Source organism: Erinaceus europaeus, chromosome 4, assembly GCF_950295315.1.
Source record: "Erinaceus europaeus chromosome 4, mEriEur2.1, whole genome shotgun sequence".
NCBI lineage: Eukaryota > Metazoa > Chordata > Mammalia > Eulipotyphla > Erinaceidae > Erinaceus > Erinaceus europaeus.
Genome location: NC_080165.1, coordinates 18,923,673 through 18,943,947, shown reverse-complemented (window position 1 = coordinate 18,943,947; position 20,275 = coordinate 18,923,673).

Below are 20,275 nucleotides of genomic sequence, written 5' to 3'. Positions count from 1 at the left end.
CAGCTAAGCTCTTAAATCTAAGGCGATAAGGAGTTTCCACGTGGCCTTGTTCGCTGTGGCCCCGGGATTAAGTTTAACCTAAGGCTTCTGCGCAGCTTCCAGGCCCGGTGCCGTCGGTGCTGACCACGGAAACCAGCCATTCCTGCAGTAGATGGCGAGCGATCTGGGCACTGATGGCATTTTTTTTTTTTTACGGTACACTGCTCAACTCTGGCTTTTGGTAATGTTTGACATTGAACTTGGGACTTAAGAATTTCAGGCATGAAAAAAGTCTTTTGCGTAACCATTATGGTTTTTTCCGAGCCCACAGCATAATTTCTTACTGCAATTTTCTGTGCAACTAATGCATTCTGCAGATGCAATTTGGCCCAGAAGCCATTCCTTTGCGATCCTGTTTTAAACTATAGCTGCTTTTGTGTGGAAGAGAAAAGACAAATGCTACCTCTCTCGTCTTCCTACAGTAGCTGAAAAAAATCTTTCCTTCAACAGTGACTGCCTGGGCTGGGCTCCCCTGATAGAACGCACACCTTCCATGTGTGAGGCTCTGGATTCTAGTGCTGGCGCCACATAGGGGCTTGCGTGGGTGGCACCAGGGGAAAGTTCCGTGGACGGCAGAGCTGGGGTGTGAACGGAGTACTCCTCTTGCCAGGATGAAGTTGGGTGTGGACAGAAGATTCCCCACGGAATGGTAACTACTCTTGCAGAGAGACTTAAACTTTCCTCCTGCACCTCCTACTCCTCACAGAACTGCAGAATGGGGCCAACCCAGCGAGAAGCCTCCCCCTCCTGGACGTCAGATGTAGGGTGGTGCCATAAATGTGGCCCACCTGTTTGATCCTCAGCATACTTTCCTGTTTCAGGACAGTGAGAAGGCGATGGTGTGGGTGTGTGGGTGTGTGTGGGTGTGTTCATGCACTGTGCTAGGGAGTGGCTTTGCCAGTAGTCCAGTTTTAAAAAAAACAATCAAGGTCCACTATAACCTCACCACAGCGTTCCCTTCATTTGTGTACCCCCCTCATGCTACACAGAAGGGAGTGATATTAACTGTCTCCTGTATGAGGACTCTGATGGACACACATTGAGGGGTTTTGCAAGTCACACGCAGAGGCAAAACTGAGTCACTCTAGGTCCAGAGAGCTCAGGGGAGAAAGTTCCACAGGTGGGTCTGTAAAGTGCATTGTGGAAATATGGGACTGTTCGGGACCCGGTGATAGCTCACCTACTTGAGCGCACATGTTACAATGCACAAGTACCTGGTTCGAGCCCAGAGTCCCCACAAGCAAGAGTCCCCACAAGCAAGGGGAAAGCTTTCCAAGTGGTGAAGCAGGGCTGTAGGTGACTGTCTGTCTGTCTGTCTCTCTCTCTCTCTCTGTCCCTTTCCCCCTCGATTTCTAACTGTCTGCATCCACTCAAGATAATAATAGTAAGAAGAAGGAGAGTACCTGGTGGGGGGATGGTGTTATATGGAAAACTGAGAAATGTTATGCATGTACAAACTATTGTATTTACTGTGTACTATAAAACATTAACCTCCCAATAAATAAAGAAGGAGGAGGAGGAAAAAAAAGAAGAAGGAGGAAGAGGAGAAGTGTGGTCTTAGGAGGTGGCACGGTGGGTAAAGCATTGGACTCTCAGGCATAGACTTCCGCCCCCTTCCCCCCCCCATGCTCTCAGGGGTGGGGGGCAGGGAGGTTAGGGAAGTCAGGGCAGTGCATGAGGAGTAGGGAGTGTGGGAAGATAGGGAAGACCACTCAGGCTCGGTTTCAGGTTGTGGGCCTTAGGACCCAGAGATGGGTGGGAGCACCCCAAGACTGCAGGCTTCACACCTGCCACTTTTCTTTCTTCTGGAAGGTCCAGTAGTCTGCCCCACCCCCTACAAGACCCAGGAAGTAGGCCAAGGAGGGGAGGGCACGGTGGGGCATAAACACCTACCCACGAGGTCCTCCTCTCAGCATTCTCATCTCAAGCCAGTGCTGTGGTTGCAGAGTCTACTGTTGTTTGGAGTGGCAGTACAGTACGCCCCACACACACACCCTACCTTATGGGCAGGACCTTAAGGATCTGAGATCTGTTGCTCAAAATAACCTGGTGTAGAGAAAAAACCCCACCCTTGCCTCTAACCCCAAATGCCCATGGCTCTAGGGATGGTGGGAAAAAGGGTAGGGAGGTGACAGGCAGATATAAACCTGGTGGTGTGGTCCGGGAGGTGGCGTAGTGGTAAAACTTTGGACTCTCAGACATGAGATCCCAAGTTCGATCCCCGGCAGCACATGTGCCAGAGTGATGTCTGGTTCTTTCTCTCTCCCTCTATCTTTCTCATAAATAAATAAAATATTAAAAAAATAAAAACCTGGTGGTGGGGGCTGGAGGGCAAGTGGGAGGGTGGAGTGAGGTGTGACACCGGGTGAGCCTGACTCTCCCCACTGGAGGACAACCCCCACCTGAGTATATGCCCCCACCTGCCATGCAGTCATCATTCCTACCCAACATATCCCACCACCCAGTATGTATCCCCTCAGTGGGCTAGAAATTAGACTTTTCTCTTTTAGCTAGAGAGTGAGAGACAGGATGAAAAGAAAGACAGACACCACAGCACTGCTCCACCACACATGAAGCTTCCTTTGTGCAGGTGGTCACATGTAGCCGGGAACTCACTAGGTCCTTGTGCATGGCCAAAGGTGCTTTTTCTAGGCTGAGCCACCTCATGGCCCCTGTGTACTCTTTTTATTTTATTTTTACTTCCTTTATTGGGGAATTAATGGTTTAAGTCACTTTTCTACATAACAGTCCAACCCCCACTGCCATCATGTTCCAGGACCTGAACCCTCCCCCCAAGAGTTTTTTTTACTTTGGTGCAGTATGTGTACTCTTTTCTGATAGGCTGTTTTCACCTATTAAAGTGCCTGCTTCCGTGTTCCCTGCCATCTGCCTACACAGGAGCCCATTAACTGGTGCCTAGGGTTGGACCATACTGGGAGCTATTCCAGGAAGCTCCACACTGTCTACTTCCCTGCCCAACAAGTCACACAGAAGCACCACTGTTCTTTGAGGATCCTTTTGGTCATTTCCTCTGAACAAATTCAAAGCAGATTTTTTGTTTTCAACAACAGGAAATAAACCGAGGTCTCACACATGGGATAACATGGCTACATGCCGCACCTGGGGGGAGCTGTTGTGTTTTTTTGTTGGTGGTGGTTGTTTGTAGGTTTGTTTGTTGTTTTCTCATTCTTTGAGAAAGAGAGGACAAATAACAAATGGTTATGCAAAAAGACTTTTGTGCCTAAGGCTCCAAAATCCCAGGTTCAATCTCCCTTACCTCCATAAACCACAACTGAGCAGTGCTCTGGTGAAAAAAAAAAGAAAAGAGAGAGAGAGAGAGAGAGGACAAAGAGAAAACAGCAAAGACCATTCTACGACCCATGAAACTCCTGCCTAAGATGTTCCCATGTAGTGCAGGAGCTCAGACCTGGACTGCACATATGGCAATGCAGGCACTCTGCCTGGTGAACTAGCTCTCTAGCTTCATTGATTTATTTGTTTTTTGCCTAGAGGTTTACCACTGGGGTTCAGATCTATTTTCTCCTATTTTTTTGGATAGGTCAGAGAGACATCGAGAGGAGGGAGATACAGAGAGCAAGAAAGACACCTGCAGACCTGCTTCACCTCTCATGAAGCAGATGGGGAACCGGGGGCTCAAACCCAAATCCTTGCATGGGTCCTTGTGCTTCCTACTATATGCACTTAACTGGATGTCCATCACTCAGTCCCCCAGGGTGATTTATTTGTATTTCGTAAGAGCAGCGCTCAACATTGATTTATGATGGTGCTTATAGGACTGAATCTGGAATTTCAGAGCTCCAGGCATAAAAAGTCTGTTTGCATAACCATGCGATATTCCCATTCCTATCTATTTTTTTAAATTTGTTTAGATTTTTTTAAGACCCAAATAAACCACTGGCATTCAGTTTCTATTCACATAGGAAAAGCTCCAGTCCATCTTTTAATTTTTTTTTTGAAAAATTCCTGACACTACAGAACTAAACTGAAATGTATTAATATTCCACTCTTACATTTCCATGACAAACAAAAAATTAATGAGCCAAAAAAAAGTAAAGAAAAAAAAAACGGCCCCCGGTCCCCACCTGCAAGGGGAAAGCTTTGAGAGTGGTGAAGCAGGGCTGCAGGTGTCTCTCTGTTTCTCTTCCTATCACCCCCTTCCCTTAATTTCTGGCTGTCTCTATCCAATAAATAAATAAAGATTAAAAATTAAAAAAAAAAGAAGGAAAAAAAGTTACTTCACGGGGAACAAGCCCCTAGCTCCCACCTGTAGGAGGGGAGGCTTAGGAGTGGTGGAGGAGGCCAGAGGAGTGTCTCTCTCACCTTGTTTTTCTCTATCATCATAATAAAAAGGAATTAAAAAAAAAGAAAAGAAAAAAAACGGAGAAGCTTATAAAACTAAATATGGATCTCAGCATTAACAGCTGAACAGAGAAAGGAATTAAAACGCTTTAATTAAAAAATCACGAGTGGATGATAAAGTGTGTAGAAACTGAAAATTTACAAACTATTTAAAACCTGGAATCGCTGACTGTTCAGAAACTACACGGATGGATCATGGGTGGTGGTGAACAGCAGAAAGGGATTGTGGATGAATCTGCATTGTTCTAGCTGCTCCCCATGCCAGCCAAATTTGTTTAGATTTATTTCATCCAAGACAGAGTGGTCCGCTAGAGAGTGAGAAGACGAGCACGACTCGTAAATGTGGTGCTGGGGATCAAACCTAAAGGTTTGATGCAAGACCTGTGCTCTACTGGCTGAGAGTCACCTCATTATTTTTATGCTGTCCTTTGGGTCAGACCTGTCTCCTGTTTCCACCTGCCACTCATCTCTGACAATCATTAGTCTGTCCTCCATCGTTAAAAATATAATTAACTGAGGGCTGGGCGGTAGCACAGCGGGTTAAGTGCACATGGCACAAAGCGCAAGGACCCGCGGAAGGATCCGGTTGAAGCTTCGGCTCCCCACCTGCAGGGGAGTCGCTTCACAGGCGGTGAAGCAAGTCTGCAGGTGTCTGTCTTTCTCTCCCTCTCTCTGTCTTCCCCTCCTCTCTCCATTTCTCTCTGTCTTATCCAACAACAAACGACACCACCAACAACAATAATAACCACAACAAGGCTACAACAAGGGCAACAAAGGACGGGGGGGGGGGGGGGGGGATGGCCTCCAGGAGCGGTGGATTCATGGTGCAGGGACCGAGCCCCAGCAATAACCCTGGAGGCAAAAAAAAAAGAATCCTGGTTCGTGGGAGTCCGGTGGTAGCCAGCGGGTTAAGCACACGTGGCGCAAAGTGCAAGGACAGACATAAGGACCCCGGTTCGAGCCCCCTCGCTTCACAGGCGGCGAAGCAGGTCTGCAGGTGTCTGTCTTTCTCTTCCCCTCTCTGTCTACCCCTCCTCTCTCCATTTCTCTCTGTCCTATCCAACAACGAATTGCGTCAACAAGGGCAATAATAATAACCACAACGAAGCTACAACAAGGGCAACAAAAGGGGGGAAAAAATGGCCTCCAGGAGCGGTGGATTCATGGTGCAGGCACCGAGCCCAGCAATAACCCTGGAGGAGGAAAAAAAAATAAAAAGTAACAGTTGGGAGTTGGGCGGTAGCGCAGCGGGTTAAGCGCACGTGGAGCGAAGTGCAAGGACCAGTGTAAGGGTCCCAGTTCGAGCGCCCGGCTCCCCACCTCAGGGAGGCTGCTTTACAAGTCGTGAAGCAGGTTTGCAGATGTCTATCTTTCTCTCCCCCTCTCTGTCTTCCCCTCTTCTCTCCACTTCTCTCTGTCCTATCCAACAATGACAATAACAACTACAACAATAAAAAAACAAGGGCAAAAAAGGAAATAAATAAATATTTTTTAAAATGTAACACCATTTTTGTGTCAATAAATTGAGTCACTTAGTAATATTTTTTAATTGAGTCATACAATATAGGACTTCTGTCTTTTTTTTTTTTTAATATTTACTTATTTAATGAGAGAGACAGAAATACACACAGAGAGACTCAGAACAGCCTGGTGCAGAGAAGCCCTTCCTCTCCCAATCCCAAATGTCCATGGCTCTAGGGAGCTTTGGTTTATAGTGGTCCTGGGAATTGAACCAACCGGAGACATGTAAGTCTTTTGCATAACCATTATGCTATACTACCTCTAAATTTTTTTTTAAGATTTTGTGTATTCATTTATTCATTAATGAAAGAGAAAGAGAGAACCATTCCATGCTAGGGATTGAACTCAGAACCTCATGCTCAAGAGTCAAGTATTTTACCCACTGTGCCAGCTCCCATGTTGTATTAATTTTTTAAATTTTTACTGGATAGAGACAGAGAGAAATTGAGAAAGGAGGGGGAGACAGAGAGGGAGAGAGAAAGAGAAGTACCTGCAGACCTGCTTCAGCTAGTTAAATGTCCCCCCTGCAGGTATGGAGCCAGGGGGGCTCAAACCTGGGTCCTTACACTTAGTACTACATACAAGTGGCACAGTAGACAAAGCTTTGGACTCTCAGTTATGAGGTCCTGTGTTCAATCTCCAACAATACATATACCAGAGTGAGGTCTGGTTCTTTCTCTTCTCCCATCTTCATCCCATAAATAAATAAATAAATAAATAAATAAATAAATAAATAAAATCTTAAAGGAAAGGGAACAAGAATGTGGGTAGGGGAGATAATGTAATAATGATGCCTGCTGTGCTACCACCCGACTCCCTTCTTTTACTTTTTTTTATTTATTTTTTTTTATTATATTTTTTAAAGATTTTATTTATTTATGAGAAAGGTAGGAGAGAGAAAGAACCAGACATCAGTCTGGCACATGTGCTGCCGGGGGATCGAACTCGGGACCTCAAGCTTGAGAGTCCAAAGTTTTACCACTGTGCCACCTCCTGGACTACACTTTTTTTATATTGTTATAGTTAGTATTATTGTTGTTATTTTTGTTGTTGGATAGGACAGAGAGAAATAGAAGAGGGGAAGACAGAGAGGGGGAGAGAAAGAAGCAACTGCCCTGCAGGTGAGAAGCCTGGGGCTTGGACCGGGATCCTTATGCCGGTCCTTGAGCTTTTGCCAAGTGCGCTTAACACACAGCGCTACTGACTGACTTCCTCTTTCTTCCTTTTTAAAAAAATTTATTAGTGACTAAATACTGATTGACAAAATCCTAAGATAACAGGGGTGTAATTCTACACAGTTCCCACCACCAGAATTCTGTACCCCCACTTCCTCCATTGCAAGCTATAGTAGTTCTCCTAAGGTTGCAGATATGGGTTGACTTCTTTCTTTAATTATTTGTCTATATTTATATGCAAGTCTTTATTTCTCTGGGATAAATGCCTAAGAGCAAAACTGAATCATCTGGCACTTATATGTTTAGTCTTTGGACAACAGCCAAAACTGTGTTTCTGGGGCTGCTGCATCTTTCACATTCCCAGTAGTATGATTGGCTGGGTTTCTCCACATGCCCACCAGTGTTAGTAGTCAGCACTTATTCCAGTCCTTGTAGTAGAGAGATACTTCTTTGTACTTCTAGCTTGAGTTCCCCCTGTAGCTAATAGTACTGGTCACTTTTGCATATACTGCCAAGTACTGCTTAGCTCTGGTTTATGGGTGGTTGGGGGTTGAAACTAGGACTTGGAGCCTCAGGCATGAGAGTCTCTTTGCATAACCATTATGTTATTTACCACGCCCTCCCAGATTACTTTACTTTTTGTTTTTTTTAAAGAATTTATTTATTCATGAGAAAGCTAGGCAGAGAGAGAAAGAACCAGACATCACTCTGCTATGTGTGCTGCTGGGGATTGAACTCAGGACCTCGTGGTTGAGTATCCTGTGCTTTATCCACTGCGCGACCTCCCGGACTACTAGATTACTTTTCTACTGTTGAATTTTTCTTTGTTATAAGGATGGTTTGTAAATCCTTTCTTCCAGCTAGCAATCTATCTTATTCTCTTCACAGATCTTTTGAAGAACAAAAAGTTCTTACATTGGGGGTGGGGGATAGATAGAATAATGTCTATGCAAACAGACTCTCATGCCTGAGGCTCCATCAAGTCCCTGGTTCAATCCGCCACACCACCATAAGCCAGAGCTGAACAGTACTCTGGTAAAATAAATAAATAAATAAATTCTTAAAAACCTTAAAAATGGGAGTCAGGCAGTAGCGCAGCAGGTTAAGCGCAGGTGGCACAAAGCAGAAGGACCAGTGTAAGGATCCCAGTTGGAGTCCCTGGCTCCCCATGTCTATCTTTCTCTCCCCCTCTCTGTCTTCCCTTCCTCTCTCCTTTTCTCTCTGTCCTATGCAACAGCAACGACATCAATAACAACATAACTACAACAACAAAAAAACAAGGGCAACAAAAGGGAATAAATAAATATTTTTTAAAAAAACCTTAAAAATTAAAAACCCATGGCCGGGCAGCAACGTACTTGACTGAGTGCACAGGTTATAGAGCACAAGGATGAGGGCTCAAGCCCCCTGCTCCCCACTTGCAGGGGCACACTGCACAAGCCATGAAGCAGGTCTGCAGGTTTCTCTCTGTCTCCATCTCCTCTCTGTCCCCCTCCCCTCTCAATTCAACTTCTCTCTGTCCTAACAAAATAAAATAGAAAAAAAAAAAAAAAAGGCCACCAGGAATAGTGGATTCATAGTGCAGATGACACTGAGCCCCAGTAATAACCCTGGCGGAAAAAACAAAAAACAGAAATAAAAAGAAAAAAATTTTAAAACTTAAATTGTAAATTTTAGAATTTTAACATTAGAAAATGAATAAATTGGGAGTCGGCAGTAGCACAGCGGGGTAAGCACATGTGGCGCAAAGCACAAGGACTGGCATAAGCATCCAGATTCAGCCCCTGGCTCCCCATCTGCAGGGGAGTCGATTCACAGGTGATGAAGCAGGTCTGCAGGTGTCTATCTTTCTCCCCCTCTTTATGTCTCCCCCCTTCTCTCCATTTCTCTCTGTCCTATCCAACAATGACATCAATAACAACAATAATAACTACAATAAAACAACAAGGGCGACAAAAGGGAACACATATTTAAAAAAAAAAAAGTTAAATTGCACCCAAGTAAAAGACTCTGGGGTGGGTGGGTGGGGAGAATACAGGTCCATGAAAAATGATGAATGACATAGTGGGGGTTGTATTGTTAAATGGGAATCTGGGGAATGTTATGCATGTAAAAAAAAAAGAAGTAGAAACGCAAAGCAGAAATTGACTGAGTTTGGAGTATGGCACCAAAGTAAGAAAGCAGAAGTATACTAGAGTTTGCAGTGAGTACCTCCCTAATACTTCCTCTCCACTTTTCCAAGCTTTGGGTCCATGATTGCTCAACAATTTGTTTGGCTTTGTATGTTAACTCTCTTTTCAGTCACCAGGTTCCAGGTGTCATCAGGATGCCGGCCAGACTTCCCTGGATTGAAGACCCCACCAATGTGTCCTGGAGCTCAGCTTTCCCAGAGACCCATCCTACTAGGGAAAGAGAGAGGCAGACTAGGAGTATGGACCGACCAGTCAACGCCCATGTTCAGCGGGGAAGCAATTACAGAAGCCAGACCTTCTACCTTCTGCAACCCTCAATGACCCTGGGTCCATGCTCCCAGAGGGATAGAGAATGGGAAAGCTATCGGGGGAGGGGGTGGGATATGGAGATTGGGCGGTGGGAATTGTGTGGAGTTGTACCCCTCCTACCCTATGGTTTTGTTAATTAATCCTTTCTTAAATAAAAAAAAAAATTAAAAAAAAATTTTAAAACTTAAATTATAAATTTTAGAATTTTAGCATTAAAAAATGAATAAATTGGGAGTCGGCAGTAGCACAGTGGGTTAAGCACATGTGGCGCAAAGCACAAGGACTGGCATAAGCATCCAGATTCAGCCCCTGGCTCCCCATCTGCAGGGGAGTCGATTCACAGGTGATGAAGCAGGTCTGCAGGTGTTTATCTTTCTCCCCCTCTTTATGTCTCCCCCCTTCTCTCCATTTCTCTCTGTCCTATCCAACAATGACATCAATAACAACAATAATAACTACAATAAAACAACAAGGGCGACAAAAGGGAACACATATTTAAAAAAAAAAAAGTTAAATTGCACCCAAGTAAAAGACTCTGGGGTGGGTGGGTGGGGAGAATACAGGTCCATGAAGGATGATAAATGACATAGTGGGGGTTGTATTGTTAAATGGGAAACTGGGGAATGTTATGTATGTACAAACTATTGTATTTACTGTTGAATGTAAAACATTAATTCCCCAATAAAGAAATAAAATAAAATAAAATAAAATAAAAAGTTAAAATAAAACCCACATTTTCTTTTTATCTTTTGAAAATTTAATTTAGTTATTTATTGGGTAGAGACAGAGAAATTGAGAGGGACTAGAAAGTTAGAAAAAGATAATCCTTCTGATATCTATAATACCCATAGTAATGACCTCTATTTTGTCCTGATTAAGTGATTGTTTGCCTCTTTTTTTTTATCTTTGTATTGGGTGTGGAGAGTTCCAATCTAATGAGGGAGGCCAACAAGCAGAAAATTCAAAAAAGAGTCAAGGTTCAAGTCCAAAGGTAGTCTATTGTAGAACCAGGAAGAGCTGATAGTGCAGAGAAGTTAGAAGGCCATGTGCTGAAAATGTCCTTGCTGGAGATCAATCTCTTGTTCTCTCTCTTTTTTAAATAGTAATTTATTTACTTATTCCTTGTTGGGTAGACAGTGGCATTGAGAGGGGTATACGTGCAGTATAATGTGATCTCAACCACCAGGACCCCAGCATTCAAGTGATTAAATGGGGCCACCTGGTTATGCAAAGAGACTCTCATGCCTGAGGCTCTAAAGTCCCAGGTTCAAGCACCCACCCCCATCCCCACCCAGCCTGTACTGCCATAAACCAGAGTTGAGCAGTGCTCTGGAAAGGAAAAAAATTATGCTTTGTTCAAAGTCCACTGATTTACCCAGGTTTGAGCCAGAGTCAGATCCGCATTGCACTGGAGGAAGCTTAGTGCTACAGTGTCTTTCTGTTTCTCTCTCTCTCTCTCTGTTTTTCTCTCTCTCTTTAAATACTTTATTTATTTTTAATGAGAGAGAAATTGACTGACAGACCAGAGTCTTCTCAGCTCTGGCTTACGGTGATGCTGAGGGTTGAGCACAGGGCCTCTGAGCCTCAGGCATGAAAGACTTTTGCATAACCATTAGGCTGTTTCCCCAGACCACTGTCTCTCTTTTTTTAATTTTATTTATCTTCCCTTTTGTTGCCCTTGTTGTTTTTTACTGTTGTTGTTATTGACGTCATCATTGTTGGATAGGACAGAGACAAATGGAGAGAGGAGGGGAAGACAGAGAGGGGGAGAGAAAAATAGACACCTGAAGACTTGCTTCACCACCTGTGAAGCGACTCCCCTGCAGGTGGGGAGCTGGGGGCTAGAACCGGGATTCTTATACAGGTCCTTGCATTTTGTGCCACCTGAGCTTAACCTGCTGCACTACCACCCAACTCCCTAGACCACTGTCTCTTTATGTCTGACTAAACTGGCCCAGAGAGTGGAAGCCTCAGTAAAGAAAAAAAAAAAAGGAAAGGAACAAAAAGTGCCACAATGTGTCAAGCATAAAGGTCCCAACTTTGATCCCCAGCATCAAATCATATGTGCCTAGTTCTTTCATGAATTAATTAGATAACTTTTTTTTTTTTAACCAGTGCACTGCTTAACTCTGGTTTGTAGTGGTACAGGGGATTAAACCTAGGACTTTGGATCCTCAGGCAGGAGAAAGTTTCTTTGCATACCTATTATGTTATCTACCCCAGCTCAACAGATAAATATTTAAAAATATATAAGTGTAAGGGAACAGGTGGTGGTGTACCTGGTTAGTGTCCAAGTTACCATGTGCAAGAATCTGGGTTCCAGCCCCTGGTCCCATCTGCAGGGGAAGTTTTAGTACCGGTGAAACAGGGCTGCAGCTTGCTCACTCTTCCTATCTTCTCTTCCCCTCTTGATTTTTCTCTATCCAATGGGGAAAAAAAGTTTTTAAAAATGTGAGTCTCATCCAAAAAGCAAAGTTATAGAGATAGCCAGAATAACGTTTGATAAATATCTGGCCATCATGATCCAGCGAAGTTGACATATAAATCAAAATTTTTGCTTTTTTTCTCTCTCTTTTTTTTTTTTTTTTACCATGCACTGCTCAACTCTGGCTTATAGTGGTACAGTGGGATTGAACCTGGGACCTGGAAGCCTCAAACATTAGAATCTGTTTATATGACCATATGCTGTCTCCCCCACCCTCAAATTTATCTTTTTAAAAAAATTTTATTGTCTTTAATTATTTATTGGATAGAGAGAGCCAGAAATTGAGGGGGAAGGGAAGGTAGAGAGAGAGAGAGAGAGGCCTGCAGTACTGCTTCACCACTCATGAAGCTTTCCCCTGCAAGTGGGGACCAGAGTCTTGAACCCAGGTCCTTGTGCATTGTAACACATGCACTTAGCCAGGTGTGCCACCACCCGGCCCCTCAAAATTCTCTTACTTCCCTTTTAATGTCTTTGAGGTCTGGAGTGAAAAGTACTGACCTGCCATTTATAATAATCTACTGGGGTGTTGGAAAAGTCATGATGAATTTTTACATAGAAAAAAAAAAGTCATGGGGAATCCGGTGGCAGCGCGGTGGGTTAAGCACACATGGTGCAAAGCTCAAGGACCGGCGGAAGGATCCCGGTTTGAGCCCCTGGCTCCGCCCCCCACCTGCAGGGGAGCTGCTTCACAAGCCGTGAAGCAGCTCATCTGCAGGTGTCTTTCTCCCCCCCCCATCTTCCCCTCCTCTTTCCATTTCTCTCTTTCCTATCCAACAACAACAGCATCAATAAAACAACAAGGGCAATAAAAGGTAATAAATAAATATTAAAAACTTAAAAAAAAAGAAAAGAAAAGAAGTCCTGACTTTTCCAACAACCAGTGCTTGTTGTCTTTGATGCTTTTATGCTTTCATGTTTTAAAGAAGTGGAACCTCTCAAATACACCAGGCATGTGAATTACCTCTTTGGTCCATTTAATTTTTTATTTTATCTTATTTTTAAAGGTTTTTTTTTTAAAAAATTATCTTTATTTATTTACTGGATAAAGACAGCAGGAAATTGAGAGAGAAGGGGGTGATAGGAAAGAAGAGAGACTGATAGACACCTGCAGCCCTGCTTCAACACTTGCAAAGCTTTCCCACTGCAGGTGGGGACCGGGGGCTCGAACTTGGGTCTTTGTGCACTGTAACATGTGCACTCAACCAAGTGCGCCACCACCTGGGCCCCATTTTATTTTATTTTATTTTATTTTATTTTATTTTATTTTATTTTATTTTATTATTATTTTTAACCTGAGCACTGATCAGCTCTGGCTTATGGTAGTGCAGGGGATTGAACCTATGACTTAAAAGCCTCAGGCATGACAGTCTGTTTGCATAATCATTATGCTATCTACCCCCATCCCCCATTTTATTTTTTATATTGGTAATTTATCTTCTTTCTCCTTTTAGAGTCCTGTCTGACAGTTGTAATTACATATATATATATTTTTTTAAATAAATTTTAACATTTATTTATTTTACCAGAGCACTGCTCAGCTCTGATTTATAGTGGTACAGGGGACTGAACCTGGAACTTTGGAACCTCAGGCCTGAGAGCCTCTTTGCATAACCATTATGCTATCTACCCTGCCCACTGTAATTTTATTAATCTTCTCAAAGATCCAGTTCTTTGTAATAGTGTCCATTCCCCCCACCACAGAGCACTGTCAATTTCTGCTTATGGTGGTGCTATGGATTGAAACTCAGACACTGAAGTTTCAGGCATTAAAAATGTGTGTTGTAATAATAAAAAAAAAATGTGTGTTGTGGGTCAGGCAGTAGGGCAACATGGGATAAGAGCATATGACACAAAGCACAAGGACCGGCATAAGGATCAAGCCCCGGGATCCTCAAGTGCGGGGGGGGGAGGGGGGGGAGGGGGGGGTCTCTTCACAAGCAGTGAAGCAAGTCTGCTGCTGTCTGTCTTTCTCTCCCTCCTGTCTTCTCCTCCTCTCTCAATTTCTCTCTGTCCTATCCAACAAAGACAGCAATGACACACACACACACACACAAAAGTTTATTGGAGTAAGCTTGCTAATTCAGATTTAAAAACTGGCTAATGGGAGTCAGATGATAGCGCACGTGGCACCAAGCACAAGGATGGGCATAAGGTTCCCGTTTGAGCCCCCGGCTCCCCACCTGCAGGGGAGTCGCTTCACAAGCAGTGAAGCAGACCTGCAGGTGTCTCTTTCTCTCCCCCTCTCTGTCTTCTTCTCCTCTTTCCATTTCTCTCTGTCCTACCCACAACGACAATAATAATAACTACAACAATGAAACAAGCTCAACAAAAGAGAATAAATAAATAAATAAATCTAACTTTTTTTTTTTAGGGAGTTGGGCGGTGGTGCCGCGGGTTAAGCGCATGTGGTGCAAAGCGCAGGGACCTGCACAAGGACCCGGTTAGAGCCTCCGGCTCCCCACCTGCAGGGGAGTCACTTCACAAGTGGTGAAGGATCCCATCTGTGAAGCAACTCCCCTGCACGTGGGGAGCCGGGGGCTCAAACTGGGACCCTTATGCAGGTCCTTGAGCTTTGCACCACGTGCGCTTAACCCGCTGTGCTACCACCCAACTCCTGAACCCAAATTCTTTTTGGGGTGCCATACATTAATTTTCTACAAGTTAGTGCCTACTTTTGCTAAACTGTGAGAAAAAAAACAAAACACCTCAATAGTAAGCAAGTCATTCTTAATAGGCATATAACCCAGGAGTCAGAAACTTCCCTTGGCAAGACCTGTTAAGATGATACATAGCCTCCACCAAAAGGACCCCACTGGGTCCTTTATTCCCCCTCCCTTCTCCAGGCAGATTGCCCCCACCCCCCAAATAGAAAGGCAAAGGCAGAGGAAGAGAGACAGAGGGAAATACACCACAGCATTGATGCTTCCTTCAGCTTGTCGGGGACTGGGTCTGAAGCTAGTTTGTACCCATGACAAAGCAAACAAACTAACCAAGTGTACTAGTGTGCCCTTCCCTCAGAGTTTTTATTAGTCCTCCCATAATTGTGATTATCTTCAAAGGTTATTCCTGGGCTGGGGAGATAGCATAATGGTTGTGCAAAAAGCTTTTCATACCTGAGGCACCAAAGTACAATCCAGAACTGAGTAGTTAAAAAAAAAAAAAAGTCATACACGCAGCTGCTATAAGAAGTGGTAATTAACAATGAGGCCAGCACATTTAAGCCACATGATATTGCCCAATGACCAAGGCTGGAAATTCAACTTCTGTCTGGGGATCTCAGCATAAGAATGTAGGCTTGAGCCTCTCTCACACCTTGGTTAGAAAACTGAACCCAGCTAGTAACCTTATGTTTGCCTATAGCACCTATGTATTTAAGTATCTTCCACAAAAGCAACAAAAACAGTACTGCTCTGAACACTCACTCATGTCATGAAAAGTAGAGGTGGAAGTGGGTATGAACACCATAGTAGCAGGTATTTCCTTTTTCTTTTTGCTTCTTCTTCTTTTTTTTTTTCCTCCAGGGTTATTGCTGGGCTCGGTGCCTGCACCATGAATCCACCACTCCTGGAGGCCATTTTTTTCCCCCTTTTGTTGCCCTTGATGTAGGCTCCTTGTGGTTACTATTATTGTCATTGTTGATGTTGTTCTATAGGACAGAGAGAAATGGAGCGAGGAGGGGAAGACAGAGAGGGGGAGAGAAAGACAGACACCTGTAGACCTGCTTCACCGCCTGTGAAGCGACTCCCCTGCAGGTGGGGAGCAGGGGGCTCCAACGGGGATCCTTACGCAGGTCCTTGTGCTTTGCGCCACATGCGCTTAACCCACTGTGCCACAGCCCAACCCCCCTTTTTTATGTATTCATTTTTTTAAATTAATTTATTTCTTTATTGGGGAATTAATGTTTTACATTCAACAGTAAATACAATAGTTTGTACATGCATAACATTCCCGAGTTTCCCATTTAACAATACAATCCCCACTATGTCATTTATCATCCTTCATGGACCTGTATTCTCCCCACCCACCCACCCCAGAGTCTTTTACTTTGGTGCAATACGCCAATTCCATTTCAGGTTCTACTTCTGTTTTCTTTTCTGATCTTGTTTTTCAACTTCTGCCTGAGAGTGAGATCATCCCATAGTCATCCTTCTGTTTCTGACTTATTTCACTCAACATGATTTTTTCAAGGTCCATCCAAGATCGGCTGAAAATGGTGAAGTCACCATTTTTTACAGCTGAGTAGTATTCCATTGTGTATATAGACCACAACTTGCTCAGCCACTCATCTGTTGTTGGACACCTGGGTTGCTTCCAGGTTTTGGCTATTACAAATTGTGCTGCCAAGAACATATGTGTACACAGATCTTTTTGGATGGATGTGTTGGGTTCCTTAAGATATATCCCCAGGAGAGGAATTGCAGGGTCATAGGGTAGGTCCATTTCTAGCCTTCTGAGAGTTCTCCAGACTGTTCTCCACAGAGGTTGGACCAATTGACATTCCCACCAGCAGTGCAGGAGGGTTCCTTTGACCCCACACCCTCTCCAGCATTTGCTGCTGCTACCTTTTCTGATGTATGACATTCTCACAGGAGTGAAGTGATATCTCATTGTTGTCTTGATTTGCATTTCTCTGACAATCAGAGACTTGGAGCATTTTTTCATGTGTTTCTCGGCCTTTTGGATCTCTTCTGTGGTGAATATTCTGTCCAAGTCCTCCCCTCATTTTTTGGATTGGGTTATTTGTTGTCTTGTTGTTGAGTCTGGCAAGCTCTTTATATATGTTGGTTATTAAACTCTTATCTGATGTATGGCATGTAAAGATCTTCTCCCATTTTGTGAGGGGTCTCTTGGTTTGGGTAGTGGTTTCTTTTGCTGTGCAGAAGCTTTTTAATTTGATGTAGTCCCATAGGTTTATACTTGCCTTAGTCTTCTTTTTTTTTTTTTTTCCTCCTCCAGGGTTATTGCTGGGGTCGGTGCCTGCACCATGAATCCACCGCTCCTGGAGGCCATTTTTTCCCCCTTTTGTTGCAGCTTCGTTGTGGTTATTATTATTGCCCTTGTTGACGCAATTCGTTGTTGGATAGGACAGAGAGAAATGGAGAGAGGAGGGGAAGACAGAGAAGGGGAGAGAAAGACAGACACCTGCAGACCTGCTTCACCGCCTGTGAAGCGACTCCCCTGCAGGTGGGGAGCCGGGGGCTCGAATCGGGATCCTTATGCTGGTCTTTGAGCTTTGCGCCACGTGCGCTTAACCCACTGTGCCACAGCCCAACCTCCTTGCCTTAGTCTTCTTTGTAATTGGATTCGTTTCATTGAAAATGTCTTTAAAATTTATGCGGAAAAGAGTTCTGCCAATATTTTCCTCTAAGTATTTGATAGTTTGTGGTCTAACATCCAAGTCCTTGATCCACTTAGAATTTACTTTTGTATTTGGTGAAATACAGTGATTCAGTTTCATTCTTCTGCATGTTTCAACCCATTGTTTCCAACACCATTTGTTGAAGAGGCTCTGCTTTCCCCATGGAATAGTCTGGGCCCCTTTGTCAAAGATGAGATGTCCATACGTGTGGGGCCTTTTTTTTTTCTTACCGAAGCATTGCTCAGCTCTGGTTCAAGGTGGTGCAGGGGACTGAATCTGGCACTTTGGAATCTTAGGCATGATGTTTCTTTGCATAGCCATTGTGCTATCTACGTCTACCCATAGCTGGTATTTCTTTTCTTTTCTTTTAATTTTTATTATATTTATTTGTTGCTTAGAGACAGCCAGAAATTGAGAGGATGGGGGAGATAGGGAGAGAGACAAAGAGACACCTGCAGCACTGCTTCACCACTTGTAAAACTTACCCTCTGCAGCTGGGGACCAGGGGCTCAAACTCAGGTCCTTGTGCACTGTAATATGTGCACTCAAACAGGTGTGCCAAATAGATTTGTGAACAAAAGCTGCTGTTGTTTTTGACCTATGAAGTTGGTGGGTTGTTTGTTATATGCCAACAGCTAGGTGATACACATCTTACTTCATTGTGTAATGCCAAAGTATTTATCAAGATCATTGCACCATGTGACATTCTGATAAGCAAGGTGTTCGTGTTTCAATTGACCCACATTCTTGCCATTACTGGATATTGTCACATTACCATTAAATTCTTTTTAATATTTATTTTTACCAGAGCACTTTGCAGCTTTGGCCTATGGTGGTGCAGGAGAAATTGAACCTGGGATTTTGGAGCCTCAAACATGAGAGTCTCTTTGTATAAGCATTGTGGTATCTACCCCAGCCTTCCATTTGTTTTTATTTGATGTAGTTTAAATTTGCATTTCCAGTATGAGTGAGGTTATCAGTACTCTCCATATTTTTCTAGGGAACCTGGTCTTAAGGTTTTTTTTTTTTTTTTGCCTCCAGGGTTATTGCTGGGGCTCGGTGCCAGCACTAGGAATCCACTGCTCCTAGCAGCCTTTTCTTTTCTTTTCTTTTTTTTTTTTATCTCCAGGGCATGGTGCCTGCACCATGAGTCCACCACTTCTAGAGGCCATTTTTTCCCCCGTTTGTTGCCCTTGTTGTTGTAGCCTCGTTGTGGTTATTATTATTGCCATTGTTGATGTTGTTCGTTGTTGGAGAGGACAGAGAGAAATGGAGAGAGGAGGGGAAGACAGAGAGCGGGAGAGAAAGATAGACGCCTGCAGACCTGCTTCTCTGCCTGTGAAGCGACTCCCCTGCAGGTGGGGAGCCGGGGGCTCGAACTGGGATCCTTGTGCAGGTCCTTGCGCTTTGCACCACATGCACTTAACCCACTGTGCCACTGCCCGATCCCCTTTCTTTTCTTTTTTTTAAAGATTTTTAAAACTTCTTATTACAAAAAAACCTACTTATTTATTTCCCTTTTGTTGCCCTTGTTGTTTTATTGTTGTTGTAGTTATTGTTGTTATTGATGTCATTGTTGCATAGGACAGAGAGAAATGGAGAGAGGAAGGGAAGACAGAGAGGAGAAACAGATAGACACTGCAGACCTGCTTCACTGCTTGTGAAGCGACTCCCCTGCAGGTGGGGAGCCGGGGAGCTCGAACCGGGATCCTCAAGCAGGTCCATGTGCTTTGTGCCACGTGCACTTAATCCATTGCGCTACCACCCTACTCCCCCTTTTCTTTTCTTTTTTTAAATTGGATAGGACAGAGAAAAATTGGGGGGGGGGAGGGGAAGATAGAGAAGGGGAGAGAAAAATAGACACCCACAGACCTACTTCACTGCTTGTGAAGTGAGTCCCCCTTGTAGTTGGGGAGCCGGGGGCTTGAACCAGAATCCTTGCGCCCATACTTGTGCTTCGTACTATGTGTGCTTAACCTGGTGCACCACTGCCCCACCTCCCTTAAGTTTGTTGTTGTTGTTTTTTCTAGGACTTTATTGCCCTTTCATTTCTAATGGATATAAAATGTTCTTGATACGGAATCACTTATAAGACCGCTGCAAGTATCTTCTAATTGAAACCATTTTTTTTGTTCTTTCTCTTCAGGGTCTTTTGAGCAACAAGAGTTATCTGATAAATCTTCCATCCTTTTATTTTCAATCTTGCCTTGATATTTTAGGTGCATTTCTTATAAATAGTACTTGATAATATTTATATTCCAGCTGGGAGTCTCTGTCTTTTAGGAGGTGAATTTATTTATTTATTTATTTATTTATTTATTTTTTAAAGATTTTATTTATTTATGAGAAAGATAAGAGGAGAGAGAAAGAACCAGACATCACTCTGGCACATGTGCTGCTGGGGATCGAACTCAGGACCTCATGCTTGAGAGTCCAAAGCTTTATCACTGTGCCAGCTCCTAGACCACAGGAGGTGAATTTAATTCAGTCATTTTTCTGGCCACTCAAAGGCCTGAATTCATTCCTGTCACCTCATATTATGTTCCTTATTTATTATGCAATTATCTGTTTCTCTTTTCTGTTGTTTGTTGGCACTACCAATTTTTTTTCTTTCTTTTTTTTTAAATATTTATTCCCTTTTGTTGCTCTTGTTTTATTGTTATAGTTACCATTGATGTTGCCATTGTTGGATAGGACAGAGAGAAATGGAGAGAGGAGGGGGAGACAGAGAGGGGGAGAGAAAGACAGACACCTGCAGACCTGTTTCACCGCCTGTGAAGCGACTCCCCTGCAGGTGGGGAGCAGGGGGCTTGAA